General features: G+C 44.7%; 2 protein-coding genes across 2 annotated transcripts in view; one reads left to right on the forward strand and one right to left on the reverse strand.

The window, feature by feature from the left end:
* The window catches only part of LOC141121938 (uncharacterized), a 284,890-nt gene that overhangs the window by 66,314 nt on the left and 200,932 nt on the right, over window positions 1-17,644 (reverse strand). The gene's annotated exons all lie outside the window — the stretch shown is intronic.
* LOC141121935 (uncharacterized) overlaps window positions 1-17,644 on the forward strand; it is a 206,895-nt gene that overhangs the window by 23,479 nt on the left and 165,772 nt on the right. The window lies entirely within an intron of this gene.

The following is a 17,644-nucleotide window of genomic DNA, read 5'->3' on the forward strand; positions in this document are numbered from 1 at the left end:
CTAAAACCTGAGGATATACTCATACACTTGTCAGTACAGTACACACTGAAGGATATAAAGGGTACATTTCAGTGAAAAATACACTAGATGTAATTTTAGAGCACAGAGATGCAATATTTTGCCCACTTGTTTTGGTAAAATATAAAAGACGAGGTTGTGCTGAGTAAATAGATACCCAACATGTCCAGCCTTAAAATTGTGTGTGCCGTTGAAATTAGGGATGAGCTTTCAGTTCGGGTCGAACATGAGTTCGACTCGAACATTGGCTGTTCGCCGTTTCTTCAAAAACCGAACATTATGGGCCGTTCGTGCCAAATTCGAGCGGCATGTAACGGCCCATAATGCACTGCCGGAGCGCAGTGCATTGCTGTAAGATAATTGGCCAGAGCATGCACCATGACCTGCATGCTGTGGCCAATCACAGCGCCCTCAGCAGGGTGCCTTTTGCCAATCATGGCTCAGGGGGACTAAGTCCACGCCCCACACTATATAAGGCTGCCTGCACGTCGGCCCCGTGTAGTGTGTTGTTGGTGTGGACAGAGAGAGAGTCTCATTTAGATTGAGCAGGCAGATTATTCAGTTAGCTGCAGTGTATTTAATATATATATACAGATAGTCTTGTATGTATATGTATATATGTGTATATATATATCCACTGCATACAGTTTAGCTATATCTCACTGCAGTCCTTTCCTGGTGTAGTGTTTCTAATATACTTAGAATATACTTAGAATATACTAATATACTCTAATATTCAGTATACAGTACCGTGCACCCATAGTGCAGTTGCCACTACTTTCCTGGTGGTGTACACAATACATACAGTACACCCATAGTTGTTATTAAACTTCAGTTAGTGTATTCAGTACCGTGCACCCCTAGTGCAGTTGCTACAACTTTCCTGGTGGTGTACACAATACATACAGTGTACCTATAGTTGTTATTACACTTCTGTTGGTGTACACAGTACCGTGCACTCCTAGTGCAGTTGCTACAACTTTCCTGGTGGTGTACACAATACATACAGTGCACCCATAGTTGTTATTACACTTCTGTTGGTGTACACAGTACCATGCACTCCTAGTGCAGTTGCTACAACTTTCCTGGTGGTGTACACAATACATACAGCATACCCATAGTTGTTATTACACTTCTGTTGGTGTACACAGTACTGTGCACCCCTAGTGCAGTTGCCACTACTTTCCTGGTGGTGTACACAATACATACAGTGCACCCATAGTTGTTATTACACTTCTGTTGGTGTACACAGTACAGTGCACCAATGGTGCAGTTGCTACTACTTTTCTGGTGGTGTACACAATACAGTGCAGTGTGGTTTTGCTAAACAAAATTTACAGCATGTCCGGAAGGCCACCAGGGAGAGGCAGACGCTCACAGGCCACTAAAAGAGGGCAAGCAGGATCTGCGTCTACAGTTGACAGTGCTGGTCGTGGACACAGTGCATCCTCAGCACGTGGCCGTGGGGCACATTTGTCCTTTTTTTCTGCAGCTGGCCGTGTTATTGAGCCACAACATGCAGAAGAGTTGGTGGAATGGATAACAAAGCGCCCTCCTCATCCTCTGTCACCCAGGCTCAGAGTAGTTTGCCTGCCAATGCAGCTGCCAAAGCGGCCTATTCCAACGGCTCCATGTCAACAGTCACTCCTTCCCTAGCCCCACCATCATGCACGGAGGAGTCCCCCGAACTATTCGACCACAGTGTCGGGTACATGCTGCAGGAGGATGCGCAGCGATTTGAAGGCTCCAATGATGGTACCCAGGTTGAGGAAGGGAATAACGTGAGCCTAGAGAGAGGGGGTGCCCAAGAAGGTCAAGAAACTGGCAGTCATGTTCTCCCAGCTGCAGCATACTGCTAAGTTTGCTCCAGTGACGAGGAAGGAGGGGATGATGAGGTCACTGACTCTACTTGGGTGCCTGATAGAAGGGAGGAGGAGGAGGCACAACTCCAATGAGACAAGATGCCCTCCACGGGGCAGTTTAAGGGCAGCCATCCTATTGCATCACACCGCAGAACTAAGCAGGTGCAGGGCGCTGCTAACTCCCTAAAATTTTGAAAAGTTCTTTGGTGTGGGCCTTTTTTGACACGTGTGCAGCAGATCGCACTGTTACTGTTTGCAGCATATGTCTGAAGTGTATCAAGCGTGGCCAAAACAGCAGCCGCTTGGGCATCACATGCTTGACCCAGACATATGACGACCTCCCATGCAGTCCGTTGGCAACAGCATTTAAAAGACCCACAGCAAAAAATAAGGCGGACCTCTCCTTGCTCCTCATCAGCTGGGATCTCCAACCCCACTATAGCTCCAGTCCTCTCAGAAACCTGCACTAAGAGGAATAAAGGTATAGAAATAGGTGTCCCAAGTACTTGTGGCCAATCTGCTAGCGATACACCAACATCAGATTTTTAGCAGGCAAATTTCCCTACCCCAGTTGCTAAACCATCAAAAGAAATTCTGTCCCAGCCATCCACATGCTCAGCGTCTGAATGCTAGCTTTGCCAAATTGCTAGCACTGCAACTGCTGCCTTTTCAGCTTGTAGACTCTGCCCCCTTTCGTGAATTTGTGGAATGTGTGGTACCTCAGTGGCAGGTTCCCAAACACCATTTCTTTTCACGGAAGGCCATTCCAGCTCTCTACCAGCATGTGGAAGTCAATGTCTTGGCCTCGTTGGACAGGGCGGCCAGCAGTAAGGTGCATATTACTGCTGACTCATGGTCCAGCAGGCATGAACAGGGACGTTACCTTTCTTTCACGGCGCACTGGGTAACTCTGCTGGCAGCTGGTTCTTGAGCAGGTACCCTGGCTTACAGGATCTCCTGAGGCAGGCCAGGAAAGTCTGTGGTCATTTCCGCCGGTCATATAATGCCAGTGCTCGGCTGGCTGACATTCAAAGAGAATGCAACCTGCCCAAGAACCGCCTCATTTGTGACATGTCCACCAGGTGGAACTCAACGTTCGCAATGCTGCAGCAGCTGCACATGCAGCAGAGGGCCATCAATGAGTACCTGTGTGAGTATGGCACCAGGACAGGCTCAGGGGAGCTTGGCTTTTTTTGCCACGCCAGTGGCTACTGATCAAGGATGCATGCACTGTCCTGTCACCATTTGAGGAGGCCACGAGGATGGTGAGCAGTGACAGTGCATGCATCAGTGATACTGTCCCTCTTGTCTTCCTTTTGGAGCACACACTTCGTGGAATAATGGACAGGGCACTTGAGGCAAAACAGCGGGAGGAAGAGGAGGACTTCCTTACCTCTCAAGGCCCCCTTTATCCAGATACCAGTATTCCTGCAGGCCCGCTGATCATTCAGGAAAAAGAGGAGGATTGTGTCAGCATGGAGGTGGATGATAACACTCAGCATCAGCAGCAGTCTTCAAGGGATTGTTTGCAGTCCACAGAAACCCATGGAGTTGTACGTGGCTGGGAGGAGGTGCTTGAGGATCATGTAATCCTTAGTGACCCAGAGGACTCAGGATTGAATGCCTCTGCAAACCTACGCTGCTTGGCCTCCCTGATCCTGCAAAGCCTGCGAAAGGACCCTAGGATTAGTGGTATCAAGGAGAGGGATCATTACTGGCTGGCAACCCTTCTTGATTCACATTACATGGGTAAGGTTGCAGAACTTATCCAGCCTTCGTAGAGGGAGCAGAGGATGAAACATCTTCGGGAGACCTTGCATAAAGGTTTGTGCAATGCGTTTCCAGAGCCTCAGAGGTTACAATTTCCTGGTGCTGGACAACATGTTGCTGAGGCTTCGTGCAGTCACACAAAGAGCGGTGGGGAAGGTGGCCGGCTGACCGATGCTTCAGACAATTCTTCAATCCTCAGCACCCAGGTCTGATCGGTTCCAGCAACCATCGCCAGCGTCTGAATTACATGGTGCAGGAATATATGGGGGCAAGATCAGACTTGGAGACCTTTCCAACAGAGCATCCACTGGGTTACTGGGTCTTGAGGATGGACCACTGGCCAGAGCTTGCTCAATATGCAATTGAGCTACTGGCCTGTCCTGCATCCAGCGTTCTTTCTGAATGCACATTCAGTGCTGCTGGAGGCTTTGTAACCGATCACAGAGTGAGCCTGTCCACAGACTCTGTTGATCAACTCAGATTCATAAAAATGAATCAGTCTTGGATCACCAGCTACCAAGCACCTGATGCTGATGTAACCAATTGATTTTTCTATGGATGTGGGATCCCTTGAAGACTGCATATGCTGAGTGACTATCCTATTATGCTGAGTGACTATCCTATTCCTCCTCAATCTTAATGATGATAGCTTCTAAGAATATTTTCAGTTCAGGGCACCACCACCACTGCCTAAGGCCCAATTTGTATGCCCCTGTTTAACAGGGGCACATAATTACAATTTTTGATCTAATATTTCACAGCAGGGCCTGTTCCTGCCCTCAACAAAAGTATTTGTGAGGCTTTAACAGTGTTGTGCCACCACCACCACCTAAGGCCCAATTTGTATGCCCCTGTTTAACAGGGGAACGTAATTACAATTCTTGATATAATATTTCACAGCAGGGCCCGTTCCAGTGCCCACCAAGAGTAACTGTGAGGGCTTACAGTGTTCTGGTACCACCAACACCTAAGGCCCAATTTTCCGCCAAGTGTATAGGGCAGGCCGTATAGTATATACAGGCGGTCCCCTATTTTCAAACTAAAGATAAATCACCGCGCTATAATAAAATTAATACATAAAAAGCATACTGAGGAAAATAAAATTGAAAAAAACAAAAGTGACAATTCGCTGATCAAAAACAAAACGCAAAAGCAGCTGCTGAAAATGGGATACACACATTACATAATAAATACAAAAAAAGAGCAGCGCTGTGACAAAGAAAGTGAAAAAGTATATATATGTGATATACCCAAATCAAATGAGTAAAATAATAGACCCAAGTTTGCAATAGGTTACAAAGTTCATATAAATAAGATAGAAAAGTCCTATCCAAAATCAATCATAGATAGTGGACAAAATGGGAAGCGTAGATAGGTGGAGATACAGGTAAATCAATGTGTCCTTCACCGCACCACTGTGGTATTGATAAGAATGCGCGCTTACCAAACGGCAAGCTTGAAAAAGCTTGCGACCTTAACCCGGTCGGGGCCTTTCAGGATGGAACCATCAAAGGAAAAACACACCACCTTCGCCAGAATAACGGTTTACAGCGACAGAGACAAAATCACTGTCCATTTCCCCTTTTAAAACCCGTCAGCTGTGAAATACTTTTCTACGGAAACTTTCTTTAAAACCACACCAGATATTTTCTTTTACGTCGTCATTCAGTCTGTAGAGAATTGTATTCCATCTAAAATGTCTTCTGTTGTCTTTTTAAAAAAAAAAACACACCAATGTCTCCTTCCATGCACATACATAAAGGCCCCCTCCTTTAGGACACAACTGACACAACTGCCATTGTTTTCACAGGGTTCTGGTAATGAAGATCGACAACGATGCAGTGCATGTACGGCTAAAGTCTATCCCTAGCCAGGGGTACATCTCCACAATACAGTGTTAATTGGTGATGAGCGTGCTTAATCCAAGCGAAGGTGGTGTGTTTTTCCTTTGATGGTTCCATCCTGAAAGGCCCCGACCGGGTTAAGGTCGCAAGCTTTTTCAAGCTTGCCGTTTGGTAAGCGCGCATTCTTATCAATACCACAGTGGTGCGGTGAAGGACACATTGATTTACCTGTATCTCCACCTATCTACGCTTCCCATTTTGTCCACTATCTATGATTGATTTTGGATAGGACTTTTCTATCTTATTTATATGAACTTTGTAACCTATTGCAAACTTGGGTCTATTATTTTACTCATTTGATTTGGGTATATCACATATATATACTTTTTCACTTTCTTTGTCACAGCGCTGCTCTTTTTTTGTATTTATTCCCTATTTTCAAACATCCGACTTACAAATGACTCCTACTTACAAACGGAAGGAGACAACAGGAAGTGAGAGGAATTCTACCCGTAGGAAGGGAAATTCTCTCCTGTAAGAGTTAATATGGGAAAAAGGTGTCTCTACTGATGCTTTATCACCAATCCTTGTTTCTACAACAACCCAAAATTTTAGAAATCCAAATATCATTTGGACGGAAAGTGAGGTGAAATCTTCTGAACAGGGGCACAGACAGCAAAGCAAATGTTACAGGGGTGATAACCCTTCCCTATGTTATCCAAAAAGCTTAAAAATAGATTTTTTGGCTGGAGCTACACTTAGAAAATGTACCTGTTCCAAATTACAAACAGATTCAACTTAAGAACAAACCTACAGTCCCTGTCTTGTTTGTAACCAGGGGACCGCCTGTATACTGCTGCTGTTTAGAGTATATAGGGCCTGGGGGCCCAACACCTTTTTTTTTTTTTAATTTGGGTGCGGGGTTCACCTTAATATCCATACCAGACCCAAAGGGCCTGGTATGGGCAACATTACATTACAGCCACAAGCAGTTTTAAATGACTTTTATTCCTTTAGAAATGTCATTTTGTGCAGGGACTGTTCTAAACACGGGAAACATGCGCCACTTTAAAGGCATACTATAGACACCCCCCAGGTACGATATTTAAAGGAATATTTCACTTTAAGCATTATTAAAATCACTGCTCCCCAAAAAACAGCCGTTTTTAAAACTTTTTTTTGCATTTATCCATGTCCCCTGGGCCAGGACCCGGGTCCCCAAACACTTTTTATAACAATAACTTGCATATTAGCCTTTAAAATTAACACTTTTGATTTTTCACATTTGAGTCCCATAGACTTTAACGGGGTTCCCGTGTTCGCACACATTTTTGGTCTGTTCGCAAACGGGGGGGTGGGGGGGGGGGTGTTCGGCTCGGCTAGTTGAAATGATAAGAAATTAGGCTATTAAAAAATGGTCCATAGGTGACACTTTAACTCTTTCACTGCCATGGGCATATGTCGTACTGACCTGCAGAACTGCTTCCAACTGACCAGGTCAGTACAACGTATGTCCATGGCATTCTCCCTTCTGCTATAAGCTTATGGTCTCCTGAGCTTCCCTCCACTCCACAGCCCCTCTGCCTGTCCTCTAAGATGTCCCCCCACAGTTCTAACCTCCCCCACAGCACCGATCCACCTGTGGCTTCCCTGCTTCTGGCTTCTCCTCTCCTCTCCCACTGGATTCAGCTGATGCAGGGGAGCCACAGGGAGATCAAAATGTCCAAATACTTCCCATGTTACTGAAAGTACCCACCCTCCTGTGCTGGGACCTCCTACAAATGCCCCTTAGGCCCCCTCCATTCATTGCTGCTGGCCAGCTTCCCATTCTCCCTGTCTATTGGCAGTAGCTGCTCCTGGGTTGGAGATCAGTGCAGTGTTCAAGATGGAGAGTGTGTGTGTGGGGGGGGGTTTATTTCATGTTTACCAGCCTCTTCCTGAATGAACCCATTGAGGGATTGCTACCAATCACTCCTGTGTTCATTCATCACTGAAGCATAGTAAAGGGTGTTACTGTGCTTCAGTTTTGTGAATGAATAGGAGCCTCTGTACAGAATCTTCCTACAAATCACACCCATAGAATAATATTGGAGATAACAGCAGTATTCTGGAAAAAGAAGGAGAGAGTATCACTCTCTCATAAAATGATGGGATTTTACCAGATATGTTTATCTGTCATTGAGGTAAGCACAACCACAGCAATATTAATAAAATCTAAATTTACTACAAAATATAAAATGATACATTAAAAACATTAGGTCATATAGAAAGACCACAGTTGATACTCAGTCCAAAGGCTTAAATAGATGCTCGTATATGCGGATAGCCAACGCGTTTCGCAGACTAATTATCTGCTTCTTCGGGGCGGCTCAACATGCATCTATAACAATGTCCAAGTTACAGAAAATGACAACATTAATATCAACATCAGTTACATTTCTTTACACTATTAACAATATATTATGCAATTCATCTGGGTGCTTACCAAAACCTTTTGGTACTGACAAGAAAAACGACCAAAGAGAGCATGGGCAAGTCACCATCCAATGAAAGCGGTAATGCCAGAATCACCAGCTTGGTCTGATGGGCGTTGAACCATATAGAAAGCACAATCGTCTTGACCAATATTAACCTAAAAGCACCAAACATATGTGTTCAGATGCAAAATACTTCACATCACTACACATGTAAGGAACGAATATAACGGAAATATTGGCAGCATGTTAACGCAGTGGCACGTATTAATATGGATAAATCATACAACCATATGGGTCACCCCCATATAGGTTAACATGCATAGCCTATAGGCTCAGATCGTACAGTACCAGAGGGGGCACGAGCAGCCATTACTTAGATTCATTCAGCCATTCAGTGTCCCCAAAAGATAATATTGTTGAGCATATAAAACTATGATATGAGGCATAAACAAAAGTAAAGCTATTATTTTTTAACTGGCCACTGAATATGGAACTGCCGGTTACATACATACTAAGCCAACTACCTATGCTTTTAATTGACATTATAGAGATAAAGTATAAAACAAGGTAAAAAATCACTCACTAACTGAAAAATATTCAGACTGGGAATGAAGGTACAAAAAACGGGAAAGCCGGCAAGTAGTTGGTAGATAAATAGGGTGCAATCGTGCCTCGATGTCCAGCTAGCCCCTCACCATTGCCGTAGTTTGCGTCCTTGTTACTGAGCCTATCCTCTATTGCCTTATATACTCTACACGGTCCCACCGGAAGTGATGAGCCGGGAACGGTTCACTGACATCACATCCGGTGTGGGTGTCCCTTGAATTGCACATGCGCCAAAAGCCTCCAGCCGCACTATAGACAGGTTGTTGAAAGGCTCAGGGCGCAGGCGCCACCCATCCACCAGCATACAATTAGTGAATGGGGACCGGGGAGAAGGAAGCCTCCCCATCTACCAGGGGCATCTGAACGCCAAACAAATAATATTCATAGACAAGGAAAAAGCCCGCACTCAATGATGCCATATCATTTGTGAATAGCCAGCCAAATAGTACTACTGAAACGAAATAACTAACTCTCGTAGTGATCTAATAAAAGACTCAAAAATATTAATAAAACAAGTAAATAATAAAAAGAAAAAAAGGGAATAAAATATATGACAACAGTGAATTGAGAAATCATATACAGGAATTATATTATATATGAAAGTGATCAGATTTTTACAGAGGAAAAAAGGAAAAGAATAACAAGCATTCTGAATATTTGCTAGGTGGTAAATTCCTTATAAAAAAAAGGTTTAAAAGACAATGCTGAATTCATTCCTGACGGACTGGTTGCTTTTTGATTATAAATCCACTTTGCTTCTTGTTGAAGGATCTTTTTATCAAAGTCACCTCCCCTTTCCTGTTGGGGAATGACTTCAAGGGCAAAGAATGAGATGAATGAAGGATCATAACCATGACCCATGCTTGCAAATAGGTGTATATAGCAGGCCAACATCAAGATAGTAAAGGTCATCTTGCAAATGTACGTTTAGTTTTGCCAATATAGAATGCACCACAGGTGCATGTAGCCAAATATACCACAACTATGGTGCGACAATCAGCATATGTCCTCTAGTTAATGGGCATCCTTCACCCTCCCTAATCCAAGGGCACTGGTTGCAGCTCCAACACCTATTTGTGCCGTAACCCCCCCGTTGCTCCTTCCAATATTTCTAGTGGTGAGTAGTGGCTGTGGACTAAACTATCCCTTATGGAATGGGATCTCCTATATACAACCTATGGGCGATCTGATACGTATTTAGAAAGCACAAGGTCTTCTGCAAGGAAATGCCAGTTATGAGCTATCAGTGTCCGAAACTGATCCTGATGTGCACTAAAGGTGGTAATTAGTTTGGTAGTAGAGCTACTGTTCTGAGTCCTCGATTTAAAGATAAGTTGCTCACGTTGATTAGACCTAGCCCTCTGGTATGCTTTTTTTCAGGACTTTTTTACTATATCCCCTAAGGATTAATCGCCCAAAAAGGGCTTTTCCTTTAGTCTCAAAGTCTTCCTCCCTGGCGCAGTTTTGGCGCAGTCTAAGGTATTGACTGAATGGGATACTGCGTACCAGGGGGCAGGGATGAGCACTATAATAGTGTAAGATGGTATTACCGGCAGTTTCTTTGCGGTATAGGGTGCTATAAATAGAGCCATCATGATTCAAGAAAAGGTGTAAATCCAGAAAGGGGATACTATGTGTATCAGATTGCATAGTAAACTTAAGATTAAATTGTTTGACGGATATAAATGTCATAAATTCAGAGAGTTAATTGATGGTACCCATCCAGATGACCAGCACGTCATCGATGTACCTCCGCCACAATAAAATGTGGCGGAGGTACATTGACGCACCGTCATCCAAAAACAGTGCTCTCTCTCGCCCCCCCAGGTACAGGTTGGCATACAATGGGGCACAAGCAGTCCTCATCGCAACCCTCTGTACCTGGAAGTATGTGGATCCATTGAATAGAAAAACATTGGAAGTCAAAATATGTTTCAAAAGAGTTGCAACGAAGTTGAAAAGTTTCTAATTATTTTTATCCTGTTCCCGCAGAAAGCCTGTGATTACCTCAATTCCCTTGTGATGGGGGATACTAGAGTAGAGGGCCTCTATGTCAATGGCTACTAGTATGGTTCCAGTTGGAATAGTAAGTCCTTCAATCACTTTAAGCAATTCCAAGGTATCTTTAAGGTAGCTAGCCGTTTCAGTATGGCATCCAATACCAGAGACAATCGGGCATCCAGGAGGGTTCTCAAGGCTTTTGTGGACTTTTGGGAGGGCATAGAAGGTAGGTGTAGCGGGCCCTTTTTACTTCTAAGTATTCACAAAGGTCCTTATCAATAAGGGCTTGTTGATATGCTTCAGCCAAAATGGCTTTATATTGAGACCTTAACTAAATCAACAGATCCATAGGGACCTGCTGATACCAACCATTATTGTTCAGAATTGTCTCGCACATCTGTATGTATTGGTCCCTATCCATTATGACCACGTTCCGGCCCTTATCGGCCAGTTTCACATTGATCTGGTCATTTAGAGTCAAACTCTTCAGAGAGCCGATTGTTGCACGCGTGTCAAATTGCCCGCAAAATGAAACGGGAAGGAGAAGCTCTCAATTTGCTTCAAGGTTTAAGAAATGCCCATACAGGTGGGCAGGTCTGAAGTTGGGGAAATTTTTTAGATTTGGCTTTGAATCTTAATGGTTCAGAATCTACTTCCAAGTTTGCATCCCCCTCATCTAAGGATAAAAGTATCACTTGCTCATCTCCATCACATCTCTCACTCTCATCCAATAACTGGATGAGGGTTTTTAATGTGCGGAAGTCTTGGGCCTTAAATCCTTTGTATATATTGTCTTCCCATGTTCCTATTTGTCCCCAATCCTTATAAAAAATATATTTGTATAAATCTTTAGTGAGTTCAAACTTATCAATCTTCTGAAAGGAACAAAAGCTGAGGCCCAATTTAAGTACCTGAGTTTCGACTGGAGACAGAGGGTAAGAGGATAAATTAACTATATCTAATCCTGATTGATCTGTGTCTGTTTGACCACAAATTAGTCTATCTTGCCTGTACGTATCTGTGCCATGGGGGTATGAGGGGTGTGACCTGGGCCCAAAGGGACTGAACCTGAGTTAATATTGGGTTTAGTTGTATTGATTTTGGGAGTAGCTCCCAACTCTTTATGTGTAGTTTGATTACTCATATGTTCGTCACCGAACATAAACATTGATGCTATACCCGTCACCGGTTCACCACGCGCACCCATAGGTGTCCCCACATTGCTCCCTTGTTTAGATTCTAAAGTGGGTGCCTTTTGTTTGTACCACCTTGTGTATCATACGCACCACCTTTACCACGTTTTTGTACTCGTCCGTTTCCCGAAGTTCCTTTTTGTGCCACATTCTGTGATCTCTGGGAGGAGACAGAAGACGAGGCAGAAATATCAGAATCAGATCTATACATAGATGTCTCTTGGTGAATATTTTTATGAAACGTTTTACCTCTTCTATTTGAAAACCCTTTCTGCCATCTATATGCCTAACCACCCGAGAAGGCCAATTTATCTTTGTAGAATTTTTGGTCCTTTTTAAGCACTACATTTTTGTTATATCTTTCCAGATGTTGTATTAAATCCTGCTCTTTCTTTTTAAAATCAGGGTTTTGAGTTAACTGATTACCACTGGTACGCAGTGTCTCAATCTCCCTACCTAGATCTGCCAAATCCTGCCTATATTTGTCCGTCAACATTTCCATCATGGTAGCCGAGCATAATGACAAATTCCTTTCCCATTTCTCACAAAAGGTAACATCAGTTACATCAAATGATGGAAAAATTTGTACCCTTAAACCTTGAGGATTCACTTCCTCTCTTAAATACCGATCAAAAAATTGCACATGCCATCCAAGATTAGATTTTTTTCTCCATCAGCTTTTTAAGTTTAAGAAAGAAGACATCAAGCCCTACCTCAGTCTGTACCTGAGGGGTACAAATCTTTCAGGATAGTCCCATCTCTCCCATTGTCTTTCATCCTCTTTTTGCCATCTCCTGATGGTTTGGAGAATTTCTATATATTGGTCTCATGACAGATCTACCTTAATTGTTTACAGAGGGGAGGGGGAGGAGTACACAGACTCCTTCCACTGTTGGTTTATGAGGGAGAACTATACAGTATTCTGACCTGTCCAATAACAATATCCCCTGAGGAGACCATACTGTGTGCAGGTACTCCCCAGACATGAGACTGTCCTCCAATCTGGTCATTTCCTGATAGATCAGATGACAAAGTTGTATCTATGAGGGTCTCTGTCATGTCTATGGGTCCCTTATTGTACTATAACCCATCCCCCTCCCCCTCCTGACACGTACTGGGAAATATCCGTGCTGTGATTGGTAAAGAGAATAATGCTGGAAGGCCCGTAAATGTGGTGTATCTGGATTTTGTAAAAGCATTTGACACAGTTCCCCATAAACATTTACTGTACACAGTAAGGTCAGTTGGCATAAACCATAGGGTGAGTACATGGATTGAAAACTGGCTACAAGGGCGAGTTCAGAGGGTGGTGATAAATGGGGAGTACTCGGAATGGTCAGGGGTGGGTAGTGGGGTTCCCCAGGGTTCTGTGCTGGGACCAATCCTGTTTATTTTGTTCATAAATGACCTGGAGGATAGGGTAAACAGTTCAATCTCTGTATTTGCGGACAATACTAAGCTAAGCAGGGCAATAACTTCTCCGCAGGATGTGGAAACCTTGCAAAAAGATCTGAACAAATTAATGGGGTGGGCAACTACATGGCAGTTCAATGTAGAAAAATGTAAAATAATGCATTTGGGTGGCAAAAATATGAATGCAATCTATACACTGGGGGGAGAACCTCTGGGGGAATCTAGGATGGAAAAGGACCTGGGGGTCCTAGTAGATGATAGGCTCAGCAATGGCATGCAATGCCAAGCTGCTGCTAACAAAGCAAACAGAATATTGGCATGCATTAAAAGGGGGATCAACGCAAGAGATAAAACGATAATTCTCCCGCTCTACAAGACTCTGGTATGGCTGCACCTGGAGTATTGTCAGGAAGATCCTTCCAGCAACAAACGATCCAGACCTGCTGGTGCGCGATCGCGGGTGCCAGTGCGCGTGCATGGGAACGCACGCCCATTAGAGGCAGGCGGGCTATTTAAACCTGACTGACACATGTGAACTTTGCTGTCTGCTCTACAGCTTTCCGTGTGTTCCTTGCTTATCTGAAATCTGTTCCTGTGTTTATCCAGGCTTGCCTGTGACCATCCATGCTATCCGCCTAAATCTGACCCTTGGCCTGATCCAGTTCCAGCCTGCTGTGCCTGTTTGCTGATCCAGCTTGTTCCTGGTTCAAGTCCACTGATCCAGTTCCCACCTGCTGTACCTGCCAACCCATCCTGCCTGCTTCAGGTGCCCGGTTGCTGTGCCAGTTCCTGCCATCTACCTTCTGCAAGGAATCTCTTGAACCTCTGGACAGACCTCCTGCTGTTGATCCTGCCAGGCACTTGTACCACTCCCCACGCCTGTGCTTCCTGTTTATCTTATCAGGGGCCTTGAGTCGGAGGCATAAGAGAGGCCATCCTCTGCAATTCGGGCTCACCTACTAGGTACGTAACAAGTATGCTGTCCAGTTCTGGGCACCAGTCCTCAGGAAGGATGTACTGGAAATGGAGCGAGTACAAAGAAGGGCAACAAAGCTAATAAAGGGTCTGGAGGATATTAGTTATGAGGAAAAGTTGCGAGAACTGAACTTATTCTCTCTGGAGAAGAGACGCTTGAGAGGGGATATGATTTCAATATACAAATACCGTATTGGTGATCCCACAATAGGGAGAAAACTTTTTCGCAGAAGGGAGTTTAACAAGACTCGTGGCCACTCATTAAAATGAGAAGAAAAGAGGTTTAACCTTAAACTAGCAAAAGGATGTGGAATTCCCTTCCACAGGCGGTGGTCTCGGCGGGGGGCATTGATAGTTTGAAGAAACTATTAGATAATCACCTGAACGACCACAACATACAGGGATATACAATGTAATACTGACACATAATCACACATAGGTTGGACTTGTGTCTTTTTTCAACCTCACCTACTATGTAACTATGTAAGAAACTCTGCAGGTCTTTTGATTCTGTTAAAGCTGCTCTCTGTACCAGAGGAATTAAGTATAGCATTCTCTTCCTGGCCAAGCTGAGAGTTGTGGATGGAGAAGCAGTCGGATTCTTCACTTCTCCAAAGGATGCAGCATACTGGCTGGAGTCTCCGCCTCCTATCCTGTCCTTGGGATCCTATCCTACCTTGTGCTTCACCTTGTTTGGTCTGCAGCTTCCTTGCTCTGGGCATTGCCTCCAGAATAGGGGGAGTCAGTCTCCCCCCTCCCCTTTTTGTCTGTTTCAAAGGACTGTTACTTTATGCTGTTTTGCCGGTTGGTACAAGAGCCGCACCCAGGAAATGAAAACTAGGCCAAAGCCGTAAGACTCCAGTAGATGGAACAAATATGACCGCTCCACGGAGTCAAAAGCCTTTTTTGTATGGAAGCTACTATTCTAGTCCCAGAGTTGTCATGGGCAGTCTGGAGATTCACAAAGAGTCTCCTGATGTTCATCTGTGCGCACCTTCCCTGAATAGATCCCGTTTCATCCAAATCTACCAATTTTGGGATAACTGTTTGCAATCTACCTGCCAGTATTTTGGCCAGGATTTTTGTATCATCGTTCATCAGCGAGATCGGACGACAGGAGTCACACTCTCGGGGGTCCTTCCCCCCTTAGGGATCAGAACGACCAGGGCTTCCCTCATAGAGGGAGATAGTCTACCGTCCGACCTAGCTGCATTGAAAACTCTCAACAAGCGAGGGGCCAAACCATACCGAAAAAGTGCAATACCAATCGGAGGGGAGGCCATTTAAACCGGGAGACTTCCTAGGACGAAAGGAGGCAATCACCTCCTCCACCGTAATGCCGGACTCTACAGCAGCACTATCATCTTCCGTCAGCTTAGTTAGATCAATGGTGGTCAGGTAAGTCACCAATGCCTCCGTCTCCGGAGGAGCACAGGACCTATATAGTTCTTCATAAAATTGAGCAAAAGTTTTCAAGATATCGGTCGAGTCACAGACTTCCACCCTGCGTTTGTCATAGACTGACTTAATATACACCGGAACATATTCCGGCCGGGCCAAGTATGCCAGGAGTCTGCCGTTCTTGTCCCCAAATTCAAAGATGCGTCTGCGTTGAGCAAAGCTGAGTTTCGTGGTACGGTCTGTTAGCACTGTCTGGTACTCCCTGGTTCTCATCCGCCCCAGTCAATGGCAGATTCAGCAATCTCTCACTAGTAGGGTCCCTAACATATTCTGCCTCCGCTAATGTCACCTCTGTCTCCTTAAGCTGTACTGTGGAAGCTAACTGTTTCTTGAACCCATGTACTTCTGCAATAAACCCCCCCCCTGCAGCGTGGCCTTAAAGGCCTCCCACTGAAGACAGGACCCAGAATTGCCATTTTCGTCCCCAAAAATGTTTAATAGCCTCTGTACACTTAATCTTTGCATATTTCTCTTGAAGCCAACTAGCCTCCATCCGCCACAGACGTATACCTGGTTTCGACCCCAGATTAAGTTTCAACAACATGGGATGAATGGTCAGATAGGTCTCTGGGCAGATAGGAAACCCTCCTGACCAATTCCATACCCTCCCCCTCAGTCAGGATAGTGTCTATTCTGGAGAGCGCCTTGTGCATTTCCGAATAACAGGAATACTCCCTAATATCAAGATGGTGAAAACGCCAGACATCTCTAAATCCATGAGTAGACATCCAATCCGCGAGGGGAGCTGGAGTGCCAAATGCTGCCCCCAGTCTATCCAGAGCTGGATCTGACACAGAATTGAAATCACCCAAAATGAAGATCCTCCCCTCCGCTATCTTATATGTGGCCTGTATCATGTCATCCAAATGAGCTAGCGAAAAGGAAGGAGGCACATACAAATTTACAAACGTTAGAAATCTATTCATCACCTGTACCACCAGTATAACATACCTCCCTTTAGTGTCAGTCCGAACTGCATGTATGGATATGGGCATAGCTTTGGTGACCAAGGTGGAGACCCCCCTCACATAAGAGGAGTAGCTGGCATGGTAAGCCCCCACAATATGAGCCTGTTTTAGTGAGAGAACCCTGGAGCCCTTGGGATGAGTCTCCTGAAGTAGAATTAGGTGTGGTTTATACTTTTTAATACAATCAAAGATCAGTGAGCATTTAAATTTGGAGTTGAGGTCCCTGACATTCCAGGCCAAAATCTTAAGATTTACCTCCATGACAGAGAAATATGAAGTAAGAGGTCCCCCCCCCCCCGAGATATAGCTATCCAGAGAATCGGGGCTCCAGGTTCCTCCCCCCACATATACAGAGTAAAGTATCAGTAGTATTGGGAAGGACCCAATGCAATCACACCGAATGTAGATAATCCCAACCAGCTACAGACATAGAATCCCCAACAGAGAGTACACTCCAACTTCCCCCACCACCCCCCTCCCAACACCCAGCCCCAACTTGTCAGGCACTTTGTTCCTGTAACCTTAGTTCAAATAGGTAACAGAGGTGCGACTTAAAACTGTCACATAGGACACGTCACCCGAAAGCAACCATCCCTACCGTAGATCAAAAAACACTTCCCCTGTCAGGAAAAAAGAGATACAAAAAAAAAACGTCCTTGGTAGTCCTGAAAAAAACTACTTGATGTTTGCATTGCCGAGAGCAGTCTGCAGACTCAGCATATAGTACAGGTACACGTCAGCGGCAATCACAGTAGTACCAAAGACCTCCCGTGTCAGCACCGCCAGGGAGAGAGTTGCATGTCAGTAAAACATTGGACATATAATCCAGGGAGAAGGTCTCCCAAAGGGGGGAAATCAACACTCAAAAATTCTCTTCTCATAAAAAAACAGACGGGGAAAAAAATTATTATTTATAGGCGGCAGAGGTATCCAAGGAAGTCAGCCACATAGTCCATCACCGTCATCTCCACTACACTCTCACCCAATGCTTTCTCCACACAACTGTATCAGGGTGGTCAGGAAGAGGCTCTATCCCTCTGGCAGCCATGAGTATCC

Source organism: Aquarana catesbeiana, unplaced genomic scaffold (assembly GCF_042186555.1).
Source record: "Aquarana catesbeiana isolate 2022-GZ unplaced genomic scaffold, ASM4218655v1 unanchor235, whole genome shotgun sequence".
Lineage (NCBI taxonomy): Eukaryota > Metazoa > Chordata > Amphibia > Anura > Ranidae > Aquarana > Aquarana catesbeiana.